The sequence below is a fragment of the Mauremys mutica genome, chromosome 5 (assembly GCF_020497125.1).
Source record: "Mauremys mutica isolate MM-2020 ecotype Southern chromosome 5, ASM2049712v1, whole genome shotgun sequence".
NCBI lineage: Eukaryota > Metazoa > Chordata > Testudines > Geoemydidae > Mauremys > Mauremys mutica.
In genome coordinates, this window is record NC_059076.1 from 94966429 (window position 1) to 94986259 (window position 19831).

Here is a 19831-nt window from a genome sequence, read left to right on the forward strand (position 1 = left end):
ATGCCCAGTCAGCTGTGCTGGCTGGTGCAGAGCAACCCAATATCCTACTTCTCCTGTCCCTGCTTTTTTGGTAGCTAGTACCTACGGGAGCACTGGCAGAAAAGACTGCCTGCTGTACTTTGGACAGAATTCCTGTCCCAGAGTGAACAATCTAAATTATGAGAAGATGCAACAAGATGGTATAGTAAAGAAACAGTGGGAGTAGGGGTGGGAAGAGGATAAGTGACAGGTAGGGATAGTCATGTGGGTTATGCCACAGGCTGGGCACAATCGAGCCCACTGCCTTTTGTGAGAAATTTTATTGAAGCCTTTTGAAAGTTTAAGGGGCAGATTCTGCACTCAAAAACATGAGCCCATCCCACTGACTTTAGTGGGAATTCTACACGAATATCTGAGGACCGAATTTGGCCTGAAATAAATATTTTCCACTGGCTTTCCATCCTTATGTCAGTGGGCCATGAATGTCCCTTACAGAGTCTTGCTAGTTTATCCCTAACATAGTTATCTAGCAAAGAGTCCTGTGGCACCTTATAGACTAACAGACGTATTGGAGCATGAGCTTTCATGGGTGAATACCCACTTCATCAGATGCATGTATTCACCCATGAGAGCTCATGCTCCAATATGTCTGTTAGTCTATAAGGTGCCACAGGACTCTTTGCTGCTTTTACAGATCCAAACTAACACGGCTACCCTTCTGATAGTTATCTAGGTGTATTATCATTCTCCGTTACTTGTCCTTGTACTGGAATAAGACTCTGGTTTATTACTCCTAGGTAGGCTCTGGATATACAAGGCCAAATTTTCTGCTGATACAACTCTACATCCCAGCAGAGAATTTGGCCCATAGTTGTCTGAGGGTTAACAGTTTATTGCTGAAAGGCTGAAAAGTCAGCCTGATGGAAAATGGAGAGGCCTGAAATCTGACAGGAGGATAATACCTGATAGTTCTCCTTTTCCTTCTCTGAACTATCATCTTGCTTGTTAGTGGCTGCTCCTTTCCCACCCTAAACAGCAAGGAGCAGGGTTCTGTTTTTCATAAATAGATTATTTTTGGCAAATCAGAGAAAAATCTTTGGCACTCTTGCTTCTGGGTGGTACAATTCAAACCCTCCTGATATGAAAAACATCTTTCAAGCTCTTGTGGGTTTTTTTTTATAATTGGAGATATACCTGTCTCCTAGAACTGGAAGGGACCTTGAAAGGTCATGGAGTCCAACCCCCTGCCTTCACTAGCAGGATCAAGTACTGATTTTTGCCCCAGATCCCTAAGTGGCCCTCTCAAGGATTGAACTCACAACACTGGATTTAGCAGGCCAATGCTCAAACCACTGAGCGATCCCTCCCCCCTCATCTGATTGTTCTGTTTAGCCATCTCTGCTAAAGAGATGCCTCTCCTACTATGGCAGCAGGTTCTCAAGGTTTTTTGTTGGATCATTGGATGGCTGCTCTTCTTACCTTAAGCTCAGTGTCTCTGCAGCTCTGGCCCACTGATGCTGCACTAAAGCTGGATCTCTAGTAGGTACTGGATCTTTGAGCAGAGCATGCACAACTCATTCCGCAGAGAGAACTCCTTGGGCTCAGTTAAGACCCTCAGGACTCACTTCCCTTTGGTAGTGGCTGAAGTTTATCTTTGTGCTGGCTGAACAAAGTGCCTCCCCATCAGTGCTAGAGATCAGACACACCCTGTAGTTGACTATAGATGGGTGTCCCCAACAAATAGCCTCTTAACAGATCTGCTCTGCTTCATCATCTGGAGCAGGGGTCCCCAAAGCAGTGCCCGCAGGCGCCATGGTGCCTGTCGGGGCATCTAAGTGCACTCACGTACTGGCCAGCGGACGAGCATCTGCCAAAATGCTGCCAACAAGCAGCGTCATCCAGAGGCGCCGCCACCGAAATGACACTGATTTTTGGCGGCATTTCGGCGGCGACACCTCTGGATGACACTGCTTGTCGGCGGTATTTCAGCGGCGACACCTATTGACGTTGACGGCATTTCAATGGATGCTCATCCGCTGCCACGGTCCTCCATGGCTCGTCGTCTGGCGCCCCCCAAATGAAAAAGGTTGGGGACCACTGATCTGGAGGAAGTCCAGTGTTCAGCCCCATGTGCTTGTTCCCATCAACAATCACAACAAATAAAGGTTGTGCTACCCTGGCTAAGCCCAGCCAGTCTTCAGATCCCTCATAAACTTCCTATTTGGCAAATGATAACTCTTTGGTGGAGGAGGACTAGATGAGATTCCTTCTGGAGCCAGTCACCACAGCTTCTGAACAGGCTACATATGTCACTGAAGTGTGATGCCAGACGCTATTCTCTCCTTGCTGCTAACAATGCTATCTCCAGAGCACACTTACACCCTGCTGGTTTAGAGAATGTAAAACCAACATCGTGAATAAAAACATTTTTGTGTTATGATGAACGAGCAAAACACTTGTTTGTAGCCTTTTATCAATAATCTCTGATCCATTCGAAAATGAACTAGAGATAAATTATTAATATTCATTTATTAGTTTAATAGATTAATTTATATGCTTTAATGTACATAGGAATGTAGTACTAGAAGGGACCTCATGGATCATTGAATCCGGTTCCCTGCCATCCCACATCAGTGCTTATAAACTTATCAAGGTCCATCTGAAAAACAGCTGTTTGCCCCTGCTGCTGCTAGTGGAAGGCTGCTCCAGAGACTCACACTCCTTTGATGATTAAAAACCTTCTAATTTCCTACCTAAATTTATTCATGGTCAGCCCATACCCATTTGTTCTTATCCTACCATTGTCCTTAGCTTAAGTACCTCTTCTCTCACCCTGGTGTTTACCCCCCATCCCATGATGTATTTATATAGAGCAATTATATCCTCTCAGCCCTCATGTCACTAGTCTAAAGAAGCCAGTCTCTCTTACTCAGTTCTCCATTCCTCTTCCCTGCACCTGTTCCAGTTTCAAAGTAGTCTCTCTTGAATATAAGCGACCAGAATTGTTCACAGTAGTTCAGAGGAGAAATTATTAGTGCCTTGTAAAATGTACCTTGCTTCAGACAAAATAGTTGATATTACAGGATATGTCTCCTGCATCTGAAACCTATAGCACATGCATTTAATGAAGAGAAGTGTAATGAAAGAGTGACATTTTAACAATAAATGTGGAAAGTATTGTTCCTAGGGCTAATCTCCTAGGAGCCAGTCACAGACTTTCCACCAGAGAGTTGCAGAACTGTGTGGGGGTTGGAACATCATGTGAACGAGCTCTGTGGTTCATAGTCTTAAGACTAAAGCAACCCTCCATCTTCAGATCTATTGATGTTAGGCATGTCCCCAGTGTCCAATCTGGAGGTGGTGAGATCACTGTCTAGGGCATGGTGTGTGTGTGTTCATGTGTTACAGAAGAGGCATTAATTTGACAGAGGACTTGATCTCTTCCTCATCCCAAATTGCCATTAAAAGAGAATTAATTAACTCCTTTTAATTTCCTTGACTGAATTCTATTTCATAGATGGTTGCAAGGGAGAGGAGTTGTGGCCATTCAAAATTCTTCTAATCTGTATCCTACTCCTTACATTAGAACAGCTGGGGGTGTATTGAGCCAGCATCACTTCTGTGAGCTTGACTGCCATAAAGAATTATCAGTGGAGCAAAATGGTGGGAAGGGGCTAGCTTGATTAGGTAGTGAAGCAGCATTATAAATTGCGGCTGAAGGAGATATATTGTCTTAGCTGGGAAGCTTAATGAACTAATGAACCAGTAGCTGTAGAGACTTTAGAGATAGGTAGTAGCTTTAGGCTTGACTATTGAACACCTGTCACTAGAATGGTAGGTTTTATGATTTTCATGTATAAAGATATATCTATCTGTTTAGTTTATTTTGGGGATGAGGTGTGCAGGAGATGACAAAAAGCTGAAAAAAAACTTTAGTAAGAGTGACATAGTTAAAAGTACACTATATGATTAAAAGTCATGGGCCACATTCTCTGGTCATGCTGAGCTGGGCTCAACACAAGAGTGTGCGGGGGAGGGGAGGGTGTAAAGATGGCATCACTTTTATTCTTCCCCAAGCTGGGGCTTGGCCAAGGATTGTCCTGGCTCTGGGCCATAAATTCTAACCGTAAGGCTAACTCACACCCAGCTGCCCACAGCTCTCAGGGGCCATGAGGACATTTGGGATCACTGGCTGTAGGGATGCCTCCTTTCCCCAAGAATGCTGATAGTAGTCTCCTTATGCCTGCTCTGTGCCTCCCAGGGATTCATTTAAAAGCCTTTATGGTTGGTATGCATCACCAGAATGGCACAAGGAAACCATGGTGGGACCAAGAATCTGGTTGCATGTGTTTTAAACAAACTTTAAAAAACCTAAATTACTATTAACACCTTATATAATTTGAGAAGGCAGATTTTACAATTCAATTTTTGGGTCACAAATTGTGCTCTATTGTACTCTTTTCAATTCTCTCATCTTGGACAATGAAAAAAAAATCAGTGGTGCTTTTGTTTAGTGTTTCACTTTGGGGTTCTTAATGTTGCAGTTCAGAGGTTCCAAACACTCCAGGGAAATATTTGTTTAAAAACCACTTTCCTTTTCACTAGAATTAAATATGTATTTTATTGGTCTGAGTTTTCTTAAAAACTCTTTTACAAATGTTATAGTTTGGGCCAAATTTAAGTTGACAGCATCCCTTTATTCCCTGGTCTGCCCCAGAAGTTCAACAACAGAAGGTTTTTAGGGACAACATTGCAATGAGGAAGAGGACCAGGTCAACCTTTGTCTTTTAAGAAGACAATATTTCCATGACAGCTTTTTTGCCTTACCCATTCTATTGTATTTTTAAATATAAAAAACACAACACACAACATTATGAGTGTTATACTTAATAATAAAGAGTAAAAGGAGAGGACAGAAGGGCAAGTGAAAAGTAGGAGGGGAGAAAGGTGTATGAAAAATGAAGAAAAAAAAGTAATGAGTGATAAAAGAGGGGCCAAAAATGGCAACCAACAAAGAGCTAAATAATTAAAAAAAACCAAACACCCTCTGTCCCCCTGCCCCCAGGAAAACCCTGACCCCAAGCACAGATTATACCCCAGAAAGAAAGATGAGCCAGTCTCTCTGAATCTCTGATGCAGCCTCATCTAGAATATTGTCTGATATACTGGTCACCTATTCCAAAAAGGCTTTTGAAAAATTTGATGATGTTCAAAGAACATGATAAGGGACATGGAAAAGCTATCCCCAGAGAAGACACTGCAAAAATTGGGATAGTTTACCTTATGAATAATATGAATAAGTATATTAAAAAAATAAGTGGTACAATAAGTAGGGCTGCTAGCATTGTCTATTAAGGTTGCCCACAACTTTATTATAAGATCCTGTTTTCAGTTGTGTTTAACTTTGCCAAACTTTAATAATTTAGGCTGAACTCTTTCTCCTAGCTGTTTGCCTCAGGCTGAATTATTTTCAGAACTTTCAGCCAAAACATTTCAATTCTCTCCTCCCCTTGGGAACAGGGGTAGGGGAAAAATTCTGGTGACTTTTTTTCTGAAAGAGTCTAGAACCCTCATGGGTTGGAGCTGAGACTTGAAATTTAATAGGGGCATTGCCTTTGTGTTAGGGGTGGGTGTTTCCATGATGCTTCTGATGTTTCCATGAAAATCAACCCAAATTTGGCCAAGTTCTAAGCCTTTGAAAATAAGTTAGTGCACACATGGTCAGTAGAGGACACTTAGATTTTTGCAGCTAAAGTTTTTGAAGATCCAATCTGCACTGTGTCTGCTCCAGCCTGGGCTGGAACAGGCCTTTCCCTGCAGTTGCAGCTCTGGGCTCAGCTAAGTCCTGGGCCCTGCACTGAGAGTAGACAGCCTGTCTTTCATGTGTTAAGGCAGCATCAAGGAGGAAGCTGCCTGATTTGAATGCAGAGGGGACAAAAGCCAGACCTGGGAAGGGGAGTAGGTTGGGACAAGGAGCCAGGAAGGGGAAGGGAGAGAGAAACAAACTGGGCATTGGAGAGGGGGGGAAGAGCAGGGCCGGCTCCAGGCACCAGCAAAGGAAGCAGGTGCTTTGGGCGGCCAATGGAAAGGGGTGGCACGTCCGGGTCACTGTCAGCAATTTGGCAGCGGATCCCTTTATCCCTCTCTTCCTCTTTGAGCTTCTGCCGAAGTGCCGCTGAATAGGAAGAGAGGGATCAAAGGACCAGCCACCAAAGAATGGAGCAGCACGACTGAGCTGCCACCGACGTACCGCCGATCGCAGCTTTTTTTTCCCCTCCGCTTCGCTGCTTGGGGCGGCAAAAAAGCTGGAGCCGGCCCTGGGATAGAGGAGAGGAGACAGCTGCACTGGATGGGCAAGGAGACTGGTACTGGTACCCAGGAGTGGAGCCTGAGAATGGAACCAGGGGTGATGTCCCTGTGCCACAGAGTGGGGTGATGTTTTCCTAAAAAAGTGGGAAAGGTTAATTGATTGCTGTTTAATAAATTGTATTTGCTTTGAACTGTATGTGAGGATCAGTGGGTCAGGGAAGCATCCAGTGCAGAGAGCACCCCAAATTGGGGACACCCTAGCCCCTGTCCTAAGTGACCACAACAAGGCTGGGAGTTGAGCCCCCCAGGAATCCTGGGCCAAGCTTTGTTGGGGTTAGGAGGACTCTGCCACACAGAAGACTGGAAGGGGAGCCCTTGAGGTCAGGCAGGGCTCTGGATAAAGGAGGTAGGAGTGAGGACTCAGATCCTTTTGCTAGCCCACTTCACTGGGGTAGTGTATAAGCCAGGAAAGTTCCCCACAATACAGGGACCATTCCCCCACTTACACATGGGTCTTCACTGCAGAGGCTATGAGGAAGATTCCTCACCTAAACAGCATGACTCAGGTGTAGGAACGTCCCAAATTGAGGTGTCAGAGGTTTTGGAACAAACTGAAAAATTAAATCACCAGAACCACATAGTATTCACCCAAGAGTTGTGAAGGAACTCAAATGCGAAATAGTAGAATTAACAACGGTGGTATGTAATCTATTGCTTAAATCAGCCTCTGTAGCGGGTGACTGGAGAATAGCTATTGTAATGCCAATTTTTACAAAAAAAAGCTCCAGAGATAATCCTGGCAACTATAGGCCAGTAAGCCTAACTTCAGTACCAGGCAAACTGGTTAAAAGTATAGTAAAGAAGGGAATTATCAGACATTCAGACTCTTATGTTCATCTATATGGCTTTTGTAAAGGGAAATCATGCCACAATCAGAATTTGGGGAGGGGGGGAGCAAGAGAGAGAGAGAGAGAAGTCAACAAATATGTGGACAAGGGTGATCCATTGGACATAGCATAGACTTTCAGAAAACCTTTGATAAGGTTTCGCACCAAAGGCTCCAATCCAGGGGTGGGCAAACTATGGCCCAGGGGCTGCATCTGGCCCTCCAGATGTTTTAATCTGGTCCTCAAGCTCCTGCCGGTGACCAGGGTCAGGGGCTTGCCCCACTCTGCATGGCTCCCAGAATCAGCGGTATGTCCCCCATCTGGCTCCTACACAGGTGCACGGCCAGGTGGCTCTGCCTCTCCCCGCCCCGGGACTCCCATGCCTATCCAACAGCCCCCTGCCCCCTGACTGCCCCCCAGGACTTCCTTATCTAACCCCCCTGCTCCCCACCCCCTTGCCATGCTGCTCAGAGCACCAGGACTGGCAGCTGCACAACCCAGCTGGAGCCAGCCATGCTGCTGCGCAATCTAGAGCACCGGGGCAGGCCAGTGGCTCTTCCAGCTGTGCTGCCCGTCAGGTGGCATAGTGAGCTGAGGCTGCGGGGGAGGGACCGGGGGCTAGCCTCTCCAGCCAGGAGCTCAAGGGCCAGGAAGGTAATAGGTAATGGGTAATAATTGGAGATATACCAATCTCCTAGAACTGGAAGGGACCTCAAAAGGTCATCGAGTCCAGCCCCCTGCCTTCACTAGCAGGACCAATTTTTGCCCCAGATCCTTAAGTGGCCTCCTCAAGGATTGAACTCACAACCCTGGGTTTAAGCAGGCCAATGCTCAAACCACTGAGCTATCCCTCCCCCTTAAGGAAGGATGGGCCGCAGGCTGCAGTTTGCCCACCTCTGATCTAAAAAAAAAAGTACTTTTTCCTTGAACAGGCTTTTAGGTGCTCCTTCTTCCTGTGGTTGGTCTGAGTGACCTGGGAGTGGTGAGTCACCATGGAAACATCATTTACAAGCAGTAACTGAGGAGGTGAAATTCAACAGCAGCTGCAGAAGTGGCTTTAGAGTGTATAAATAGACTTTTAGAGCAGACCAATGACAGACTTATCACTTGCATACAGGTCCTGTCTGGTACAACATCCCACTTCTCCTTCCCTTGCCTGCCACCCAAATCTATAACATGATCCTGAAAACACACAATTGGAGGCATATGATGAGTGGCTCCGAGTCCCTAAGAGACCACAATCTGAGCTACTTACATAGTCCTTACTTGTGGCATACAAGGGATTCTCCAAACAAAATAAAAATGAAAAGGTCCTTTCCCCACTCCTTCCCTAGAGAGGGAATCAGAATAAAAGAAAAAGACAAAAGTGGCCAGTCTTTTCATCACCCCTTTGGAGTTTGACTTATCACTAGGTTTAAATCAAGGCTAAAGTCTGCCTCTCCTTTTATTTACCCTAACTTTGTACCTGATCCATGCAGTCTCAGGGACAGCAAGATGCCCCTAGCCTGTTTGCCAGAAGCTGGGAATGGGCAACAGGGGATGGATCACTTGGTGATCACCTGTTCTGTTCATTCCCTCTGAGGTACCTGGCATTGGCCACCATCAGAAGACAGGATACTGGGCTAAACTGACTTTTTGTCCAACCCAGTATGGCTGATCTTATGTAAAGTGAGAGACTCTCCTTACTGCTCAATCCTTGTAATCAGCTATCTTCTCACTAGTAGTCACCACACCTTCCTAGGGGAGGGTTTTTTCCCCTTTAAGCTTCCCCCTCCAGGCAGCACAAGCCTACACGTGTCTGGTTAGTGCTGTCTGTTCTGAGGAACTTGTTAGCCTTCTCCCTAGTAGAGTAAGGGTGTGCCCCCTCACAGGGTAAAACAGCTCACATTTTAAACAGAGGTGATCCCAAATTGTCAACCAGATCCAAAAATCAGTCACTTTGGGGGAGAGTATGGATCCAGCTCTGAATTTTGTGACTTACCCCGTTTATAATGGCTTGAAACCCAAAACCGAACTCCAACACCCTCAGAAGTTGGGGAAGTTCAGATCTGGGTTTGCATCTATTTCCAAACTTCCTGATTTGGGCCAATGTGTCATTTCAAACTCAGTTTTGACATCCTCCACGTGCCAGCACTGGAGATCTATAAGCAAGAACACGTCTAAACTCCACGGTAATTGGGGGGACTGGTTTTATAGGGGACAGATTGCGAGAGAGGAGGGAAATGATAAATGATTTGGGAAGATGCAGGGACACTAGGCGCCTCCCGAATCATTAAACCCTGTTATCCCTCCTGTCACTGTGCAGTAAGATTTCTCTGCACAAACCTCAAGAAGCGGGTGTTTCGTGTGCCCTAAATCCAAAGGGCAGAGCAGGATATAGAAAAACTTGCAGCTTCCTTTTTCTCAGCGTAGCCGCCTTGTAAAATGAAAGTACATAAGCCCCACCAGGCGCCTGGGTTCTGCTCTCCGGCGGGGCAGTGGGAGGAGGAAGAGAAAGGGGCGGCTGTCTCATTAGTGACCTTCCCCCGGGAGGGTTAGGCTTCGGCTTCGGCTTCAATGCAATCTCGCTCCGCAACGGCAGTTCCAGGGCTCAGCTTCTTTCAGCAGCAACACCACTCGCCTTAAGCCGCGACCGCAGGTAAGGGCAGCGCTGCTGGGGTGGGCGGCTCCTCCTTTCCCACCTGCTGATACAGGAGGGTAGCAGCGAGGTGAGGGGCTTGGGCGGGGGGAAGAGGACAGTTTGCATCCCCTGGCTGGCGTGGGGGAGTTGCTCTAACAAGGAAGAAATAATTAAGCCGAGGCAACTCCCAGCCTGTGCTTTTCTTACCTAGAGGTTTCTCTCTTTCCGGCCTGGGGCACCTGTGATACCAAGGCTGATTGATGGCTGAGCCATACCCAGGAGGGCTAAGGAAGGGGTAACTGGTCCTAATTCATACCATGTAATATGCATCTAGATACTGAAATGATAGATTCATCGGAAATAGTTCATTTTAGCTGCTAGTGTGCTTCGTCCCCGTCCTCCCCGCCCTCCACAATATGGAGCGGGGGGGGGGGGAGGACAAGGGAGTAAAATAAATAAGTTATATATATCACCAGTCAGTGGAAAAAGGGCAGACAGGTAAATTATCTGCCTGGCTGATAGACTTTCATGATCATTTCATAAGCAAGCAATATCAAGAGAGTTTTCTGTTTCTGATAAGGGTAACACTAGTTTCACAAATTGAGATAGCATAGAAGAAAGGTTTTATTTATGCAATTTTAAATGTCTGACTACAACATCCTCAGCCATCACTAGACGTATGTATTGTGTTATATTGCATTGTATTTGTTGGGTGTATTTTGGATATTGTGAATTTAATTTAAGAAAGCAGATGGTTGCTTACAATGACTAAAAAATGAAATAAGATAGAACTGATGAACAGTCTTGCTCTACAACATTGTATTCAGGGGATGAGATATGATATTTTATCTTGTGATTTTATTATCAAGTAACTAAGAAATAACCAACGTTATCTCTGTAGAATCTTTTGAAAACATGAATTTTTTCCTATTTTTTGAAATCTATAGTAAAAGTGATTAAAAATTACTAAAGTGTGTAGTTTTATTCTGTTTTAAGATTGGTCAGTGTACATTGTTTATAAAATGAAACCATGTAAACACAATAAGCTGTAAAATGCTTTATTTTTATACAGGTGTTTATCTCAAATACATAAGACATTTTCTTTTTAGAAGACAATGCAACTTTAGAAGACAATGCAACAGTATTTCATACTGTCTAACCTCTATTAGCTAGTGAGGTCTTACTTGTTTTGCTGTTTTCATTTGCCTTTATTTTTTCTGGTCCCCCTTTTCTCACTGCTGAAATTTAAGCCTAGTTTAAAAATGCTACAGCATGCATTTGTATAAAGGTTTCAACATTAGCATGCAAAACAAAAATTAGCTTTGCTGCAGGAATGAGATAACATGGAAGAAATATTGAAATGGTCAACACAATATTCTGACATGGCATGTTAATGCTGTTGTGATGAAAAAGGCTCGATTTTCCTGTCTGTATGTTTTGAGGAATGCACATGCCTTTACTAAGAGCTGCTGGATGGTTTGCATCTGTGGCATAAATATTTTCATTACTATGTAGAAGGGCACAAGCAATAACTGTAGATCCAAGTATTCCCAAAACATGGGGTGTTTATATACTAGAACTGAAACCCAGGATATACTTAACTCTTAAAACCTATGGACAAAGTGGTCCAATAGATTCACATTGTATAAGCTGTCAACAACCATGGCATGCTGCTACATGTAGTATTTCATGAATGCAAGAGACCAGATCCTTATCCCACTGAAGTAATTGACAGAGCTGCCACTGACAACAAAGGGACCAAAATTTGGCCCCTATTCTCTTCATACCAATGGGCCCTGTATACATTGAGGCCAAATTCATTGGTTGTGTAATTGGACAACCCTCTGGAAGTCAATAGTATTGTACCTGCTTTACCAATGCTGAATTTGGCCTCAAAACTTTATAAAACCTATTGTTCAATAAATCATAACACTTTTCCACCTCAGGGCATCATTCTCATAGCCTCTTCCCCCCCCCCCATCAGTTTTTATGCACATTTTAGAAAAATAGAAAAGTGAAAAATTATATTTGGTAGAGTGGGAAAGCTGAGTCAGCTGGAATGTGTATGTCATTTTTCTTTTTTGATAAATCAGGAACCAAATAGTGGTGATTGGTATTTGATTATTGCCCTTTCATGCTGGTAAGTCACTCTCTGCCTTAGGCTAAGCCTTTCAGACAATTTACAGTAAGGATAATAAAAGCAGAAAAAATACCATGCCATATAAAACTTTACCCAAAACAAAACAATGAAAAACAATAAGGGTTGGTAGAGGAGGGGAGTAGAGGAAAAGAGGAGGTTCTACACACAAGGGCTGACAGTCAGAATAAAACATGCATTTGGAAAAGAAAAGCAATTTCGGGGGTTTCTTGAAAGTAGGGTGGGATGGACTGAGATGGGTACCAAGGAAGATTAGTTCCTCGCTGTAGAAGCCAATACAGTGAAGAGCCTGCTAAAGCATGATGGCAGAATGCCTAAAAAGTGAGAGGTCTATTGAAATGAGGCCTAGAGAGGAATTCTTAGGATGTAGACCCTGTCTACATTCTACTGAGGTTGCCATGCTAATCATATTGTAACACCCAACAATCTAGGTACTGGGAGAGAAAAGATGAATCTTGGGGAGTGGGGGGGAAGGGCACTCTGGTTGGCATAGATGACCCCATCAGGTATCCTTTTAGGGCCAAGGTCAATAAACTATCTAGCTCTTGAACACTCAATTGAGGCAATATCAGTTTTATCTAATAAAAATTTCTGGTTAAGGGGGAGAGATATTTATCTTCATCTGAATTAATCCTTAAATTTCTCTCAATGTCATTTTTAAAGCCCTTTTGCATTTCTTGCTTCTTAGTATAAATGTGTAAGTTGTGTGTGAAGAGGAAGTTCCTGGCATTATCTTGTTTTTCAGCCATGCATCTGGATGATATTTCATTAGTAAATGGTTGAAACAACTAAAAATTGGATAGATTGTTTAGACTCTGAATAACTGTAGATTATAATTCTGCATGGGCGATCCAGCTATTTCAAAGAAGTTATTGATTATAAGGCTAGAAGCCATTGTGATCTGACCTGACTTCCTACATAATCACGGGCAATAGGACTGTCTTGAATTAATTCCTTTTGAACTAGATTATTATCTTCTGGAAAAAAATCCAATCTAGATTAAAAAAAATCCCCAGTGATGGAAAAATCGACCACAACCCTTTGGTAATTTATTCCAATTATTAACTATCCTCATTAAAAATGTGCACCTTATTTTGTCTGAATTAATTTAGTTTCAACTTCCAGCTGTTGGATCTAATCAGTCCTTTGTCTGCTAGACTGAGGAACACTTTATTACAGAATTTTTGTCCCCCCATGCAGGTACTTATAAACTATGACCAAGTTACCCCATAATATTCTCTTTATTAGGTTAATTAGATTGAACTCCTAGGCCTAGATCCACAAAGGTACTTAGGTGCCTAAGTCCCAGTTTTAAGCACCATTGTGCAATCCACAAAACTCTTGGCTAGTGCCTACCTCTGTAGGCACCTAAAATTTATTTGCTGCCTGAGTTTTTGCTGTGAACGTTCCCTAGGCACCTAAGTTTCTGCCTCTGGACATGTGCACTACTGCCTCACCCCAGGCATCCAGATGCCTACCTCCCATCTAAGGCCCCATGTGATCCTCAAACTAGATAAGCAGAGGAACATCTATCTGACCCATAGAGCTTGATCTGGTAAGTAGCCTCTGAGTATGCCTACCACATTGGGTCCCCATTTAAAATCTGTCTGGAGGAGGCAACACAGCACCACCCACCTTATTACTTTTAGCCCATGGTTTAGCACACTCACCTGGGATGTGAGAGACTCAGGTTCAAAACAGTCCTGTGTCTGATGGATTTTAACAGGGATCTCCCACTTCCAGAAGAATGCTCTAGCTACTGAACTATGGGATATTTTCATGTGGGTCTCTCTCCTGTTGAAGCTGTTCCACTTTGGATAAATAATTAAGTGATAATTAGGGAAGGGGGTTTGGACCCTGGCCTCCCACCTACTAGGTGGGTCCCCTAGCCACCAGGCTGTAGAATCACTCTCTGGCCTAATCTCATATTGAGTGCTCTAACCACTGGGTTAAATGTTATAAAGTAGGCACCACAACCTACTCCTCCTCTGGCCTTTGGTGTAGAATGAGGTCAGTACCTAACTCATTCTCACTAGAAACAGCTTAGGCACCTGTCTGACTCTGAGAAGTGTTTCTGGTTTTGGATCACTAGCAGAGATGGGCACCTCCCCGCAGCCCTGACCATCTTTGAGAGACAGGTATGGTTTTGGACACACCCCTCTTATAAGATCTCTCCCCGGGCAGATTGCCACCTTAGGCAGATTGCCTTCTCAGGCACCTATTTCTCCTGTCCTCTTCATTGTGTAGGGAGCCTAGGTGCCCAACTCAGGCTTTGTGGATCCCATTATTTCAGTAATTTTCTGGGCACCTTCAAGTCAGACAGTGCAATGCTCAGCTTAAGGCCTTTTGTGGATCTGGACCCTGGAGTCTGTCATTATCAGGTATATTTTCCAATCCTTTAATCATTCTTGTGGCTCTTCTCTGAACTGCTCCAATTTATCAACATCCTTCTTGGATTGTTGACAGCAGAACTGGTTTTACACCAGTGCCAAATAAAGAGGTAAAAGAACCTCTTGATTCCTACTTGAGATTCCCTTGTTTATATATCCAAGTATTTCATTAGCCCTTTTAGTCACAGCTTTGCACTGGGAAAACAGGACTGTATCCAGGTAGCTGCTGTTATAGACACAAAATTTGGCTCTCAAACTAGGTGAACAATTTAGAAGGGTGAACAGATGATACAGAAGAGAAAGCCTGTCATGCAGAAAAGACACATTTTATCAGTGTATCAATGGCATTCTTTTCCTAGTTTGATATTGCATGTGGTATGAATTTACTTTTTTAATATTTTGGGATGTGGTCCAATTTCTGTATAAGAGTAGAAAGATAGTGATTATGCTATTTAAATGCTGGCCTACAGAAATAGTTTAATGAAGAGGAGGAAGTAGGGCTTAAGATCAGGGGCTAAAGTTACACCAGGCTTGAATAAACAGATGATTCAAACAGTCTCTCTTTGGTAGAAAGAATTTTTAAAAAGTGTTACAGAGAGTTCCATCCCCATATCAATTTGAGATAGTGTTTTTTCTGAAGATGTACATCTTGCCCCTAGTGTTGCTTTTGGTATTACTCTGAAGAACAAACAAATCAGAAAGATTTAAATTGTCCCTTTATGTTCTTTGTCAATATAAAATTAGTGAAAAAGCCAGCTGTGGAGAGGTTATAGGAAATAACTTACCTACCTCACAAGAGTGTAACAAGAATTAATACTGAACAGTAGGCCAATTGCTACTGTGCAAACAGGCTTTAGAATTCCCAAAAGCAACAAAGCTGTAGACTCTAGTTTTTCAGTATAGACACTTTTCTAGCTCTTGATCACCAGAGCAGCATACAAGAAAAAGGAACTTGCTACAAAGATCACTAGGTTCTCCTCCGAAATTTCAGTGTTACCTACTTTAAGCCTGTGTGGTGCTGCTCTCCTGATCAAGAGAAACTTGAAGAAACCCTGAGGTAGCAATTCTGTCTTTGATTAAACTGTATGGTCAGAACTGCAGAGCTGATCAATTCTGGTTGCTGTACCCTCAGTAGAATTAATGGACTCTGCTCCCTATAATCTTACTTTATTGACCTAGAGAAACATGCCATTACAGGGAGAGCTCCTGCACATACACGTGCACGCTAGTGCTAGCACTCTCTCTCCTCTTTTGCCAATGAAAACAGCTCCTAGAACAAAATCAATAGAGTCTCCCCCGATTGTGAATGAACAAATAAAATTTACCCACAAATGCAACAAAATCTTACTAGTTCAAATGTATGTCTTTCCTTTTATATCTGTCAGCGGGGCCCAATAAGTGAATGAGCCTCAGCCCCATCTATTCTCACAGCAATTTAACTCTTCCTGTCCCAATTCCTTAAGGTTGCAGGCCTGAAATGGAAAACCTGTTTTTGGTCTTGGTTCTACTTGGGTAGTCTCTGCCCAACTGTCCAGGGTTTTCTGGGTCCCAGATGAGTGATTTTCCCATAACTTTTGTGTGTGAACGTTCTTAATAGACAAATAAAAGGGTGTTGAGTTTTGAGTTTGTACTATACTTTGTATTAATTAGAAGTAGGTCTAAGCTGCAAAGTTCAGATTCACCCACAAAAGCTTATGCTCCAATACTTCTGTTAGTCTATAACAGGTAAGCACCCTGGCGGGCCGGGCCAGTTTGTTTACCTGCCGCATCGGCAGGTTTGGCCGATTGCAGCTCCCACTGGCCGCGGTTTGCCATCCCAGGCCAATGGGGGTGGCGGGAATCCGCGGCCAGCACATCCCTCGCCCGTGCTGCTTCTTGAATGGAGTTACTCCTGATTTACACTGAATTAAATGAGAACAGAACCAGGCCTGCTGTGTTCAGTGTACTTAAATGGAGTTCAAAGGCATGTCTTTGTCTCCTCAAGTCTGTATATAGTTTACCACAAGCTTAAAAACAAACATGTAGCTGTGAAAAACTTAGTGCCTTCACAAACTTAGTTCGTGTTTTGCCCTCACAAAGAACAGAGTGGGGCTTTCACCCTGAAATCCCGCTCATCTGAGAGAATCTGCTAGAGGCAAAGTTTTCACTCAGATGCCCCTTTGCCTCTATGCTACTATTTAATCTCCTAGCTTTAAATTTTGCTTGTGCAATTATTTACTCTTGCAAATAATGCATTTCATGTGTACTGTGGGCAATTATATCTAGTTATCCAATTTTTACACAGGCTCATTTTCACAGATTGAGGTTTTGCACATCTTTTGGTACAGTTTTGAAGTTTGTCTTAAAATTTGACTGAGTCACATTTTTGCTGTTTAAAATAAAACTAGCACGTGCCAGAGAGGAGTGGGAGTTTGAGAGTCTCTGCTTTCATCAAAAGCAAACCAATGTGTTTTGACTTCTCCTTTCTGGTAGCATTAATACACTTAAAATCTCCCTTTTATGCATTTTTCCCCTGTTTCCACTTTTGAAATCATATGACAGACTTCCGTAACAGCCAGTTTGCTATATTTATATTCTTTGTTTAAAGGTTTCATCCAATATACTAGCACAAAGTGAGCACAGAGGTAGAAGGCTTATTGCTTTTCATCTCTTAACTAACATAAGGCCCAGTTCTGCAGTCCTTGCTCATGAGTGGTAGTTACTCAGAGGACTAATCCCACAGTGGCTACTCATATGAGTAACTACTACTCAGTGTGAATAAGGGTTGCAGATTTGGGATCAGAATTGTGATAGCATGTACATGTTATGAAACTGTACCCAGCCAAATGCTCTACAAAAATCAATTCTCTAAATTGAAGCAGGGAAGTTTACATAAATTACATATTATAAATCTAATATTTAGCCTATTAACGGCACTGAACCAGTAGCAATCCCAGACTGATGGGACTTTCAAGCAATTCATTTGTCTGACTCTGGTAAAGCAAAGGTTGGAGAAGAGCAGTTGTGCAGGATGGAAGGAGGATATATTAAAAAAAAAAATTCTGTATGGGAGCCTGTAGCGAGTCGGTGTGGCTCCCCTCCTGCCCAGCAGAGGGCGCTCCCTCCCAGAAGCCAAGCTGGGCTGAGCCACCACTTCCTGTCCCCGCCCCCCGGAAGTCAAGGGGCGGGACAGGAAGTAGAAAAGGAGAACGCCAGAGCTCAGTCAGGGGCCAGCCACCGCCGCGAGCAGACGTGCCGGCGGGAGCTCCGGACTGGGAACCCTCCAGGACCCGAGGCGGCGACCCGGACTGGCCTCCACTGCCCCGCGCCCGGTACGAAGAGGAACCTGCGGAACTTCCCCGGGATTGGAACCCGGAGCAGCCGCCAGGACTTCCTCCCGCCCGGTACGAGGAGGAGCCGCCGCCGCCGTTTCCGCCCTGCTGTTACCCAGAGGAGCCGTCGGAGGCAGCCGGGCCGGACTTCCCGCAGGAGTTGCCGGACCTGCCCCCAAGCCCTGGTCCCGAGGAGCCCATGCAGATGGACTGGCCCGATCTCCCGGCGACCGAGGAGCAGGTACCCACGGAGGGGGAGATGGACTGTAGCCCGGGGATAGCCGACCCCTGTCAGGCTATAGGCACCGAGGTGCCCATGTCGGTGTGTTTCGGTCAGGACCCCACTGACCAGCGGCCGTGCTAGCCGCTAATAGGGCCCCGGGCTGGGACACAGTGGAGTGGGTGGGCCTGTGTCCCCCCTGCCACCCCACTCACGGGTGGCAGTCTCCCCCTCTCCCCAGCGCTCAGACTTAGGCTTAACTGAACTACTGCTCAGCCCTGCCTAAGGGACTGAGCCCTCTGTGTGTTGTTGCCCGCCCTGAGCTAGGGCCTGGGCTTATAAACTGAACTACTGCTCAGCCCTGCCTAAGGGTCTGAGCCCTCTGGGTGTTGCTGCCCCGCCCTGAGCTAGGGCTTGGGCTCATAGACTTGAACTGCTGTTGCCCCGCCCTGACTGAGGGCCTGGGCTTCCACTAACTGACTGGGTGCCTTGTGTTCAGCCCTGCCAGAGGGTCTGAACCTGTGAACCTTCAGATATTGGGACTGATTGCTGTTACCCAAGCCCCTGCTCCAGAGGGCCTGGGTCTATTGAGACTGATTGCTGTTACCCAAGCCCCTGCTCCAGAGGGCCTGGGTCTATTGAGATTGGTTGCTGTTACCCAAGCCCCTGTTCCAGAGGGCCTGGGTTTATTAGGACTGATTGCTGTTACCCAAGCCTCTGCCCCAGAGGGCTAGGGCTTAGCTGAACTGTTGTTGCCCTGCCCTGCTCCAGAGGGCCAGGGCTTAGCTGAACTGTTGTTGCCCTGCCCTGCTCCAGAGGGCCAGGGCTTAGCTGAACTGTTGTTGCCCTGCCCTGCTCCAGAGGGCCAGGGCTTATTCGAACTGCTGTTGCCCTGCCCTGCTCCAGAGGGCCAGGGCTTATTCGAACTGCTGTTGCCCTGCCCTGCTCCAGGGGGCCAGGGCTTATCTGTGCTACTGTTGCCCAGCCCCTGCTCCTGAGGGCCTGGGCCTATTTGAACTGCTGTTGGCCAGCCCCTGCACCAGAGGGCCTGGCGGTCTAACGTTGTTCCCTGTGACTCCTAAAGGACCAGCAGAAGCAAAGAAGCGAGTCGGTGTGGCTCCCCTCCCGCCAGCCGGAGAGTTGAGCCCCGACCAACAGCTTACACTGGTGCCTTCTCTGAGGACCTGCCGAACCTCTACCCTGTGAGAAAGGGTAACGAGAGGGGCGGGGTTTATCTACCCCCCCCCGGACCACCATGGATATGGAGCACTTAATCCAACGCCTCGTGGAGAGCCAAGAGCGGCAGCAGGCTGCTCAAATGCAACAGCAACAACAGCAGCAGGCTGTTCAGCACGAGCAGCAGCAGCAACGGGATGCTGCCCACCTCCGGCTCACCCAGGAGCTACACGCAGCCCAGCTGGAGCAGCAGCAGCAACTGTTACAGCAGCTGGGGACCCAGCTTCAGCAGCTCCTGGTTACCCGCCCTCGCCCCGCAGAAGGACCGGAGGGTGAGGGGGCCGGAGCCCCCCGGATGGCGGCTCCCCTCCGCTTGACCAAGATGGGCCCGAATGATGACCCTGAGGCTTTCCTGGTTACTTTCGAGCGCGTAGCCCTAGTCGCTGGATGGGCCCGAGAACATTGGGCTACGCTGTTAGCCCCGTACTTGACCGGGGCGGCCCAGACGGCTTATCGAGACCTCGCGACTGAGGACGCACGCGATTATGACCGGGTCAAAGCCGCTATACTAGACGCGCTGGACGTCAGCCCTGAGACGTTCAGGCAGAGAGTTCGGAGCCAGACATACCCGCAGGGCGCCCGGCCGCGGGCGGTGGCCCAGATGCTAAAGGAGGCCGGCCGACGCTGGCTCCTCCCTGATCTCCGGACTGCAGAGCAGGTGACAGAGCAGGTCGTCTTAGAGCAGTTTATTAGCATCCTGCCCTCACGCGGACGAGCGTGG

The 19831-nt window shown here is 45.8% G+C and overlaps 1 protein-coding gene across 2 annotated transcripts in view; it reads left to right on the plus strand.

Moving 5' to 3' along the window:
- Positions 1-9660: 9660 nt before the first annotated feature.
- The window catches only part of TEC (tec protein tyrosine kinase), a 95826-nt gene continuing 85655 nt past the window's right edge, over positions 9661-19831 (plus strand). The window contains exon 1 of one of the 2 annotated variants that reach the window (XM_045019878.1): positions 9661-9813. The gene's annotated coding sequence lies outside the window, so the exon portion shown is untranslated. Of the gene's footprint in view, positions 9814-10046; positions 10091-19831 lie in introns of those variants that run through there. The other variant, XM_045019879.1, reaches the window with a different exon arrangement.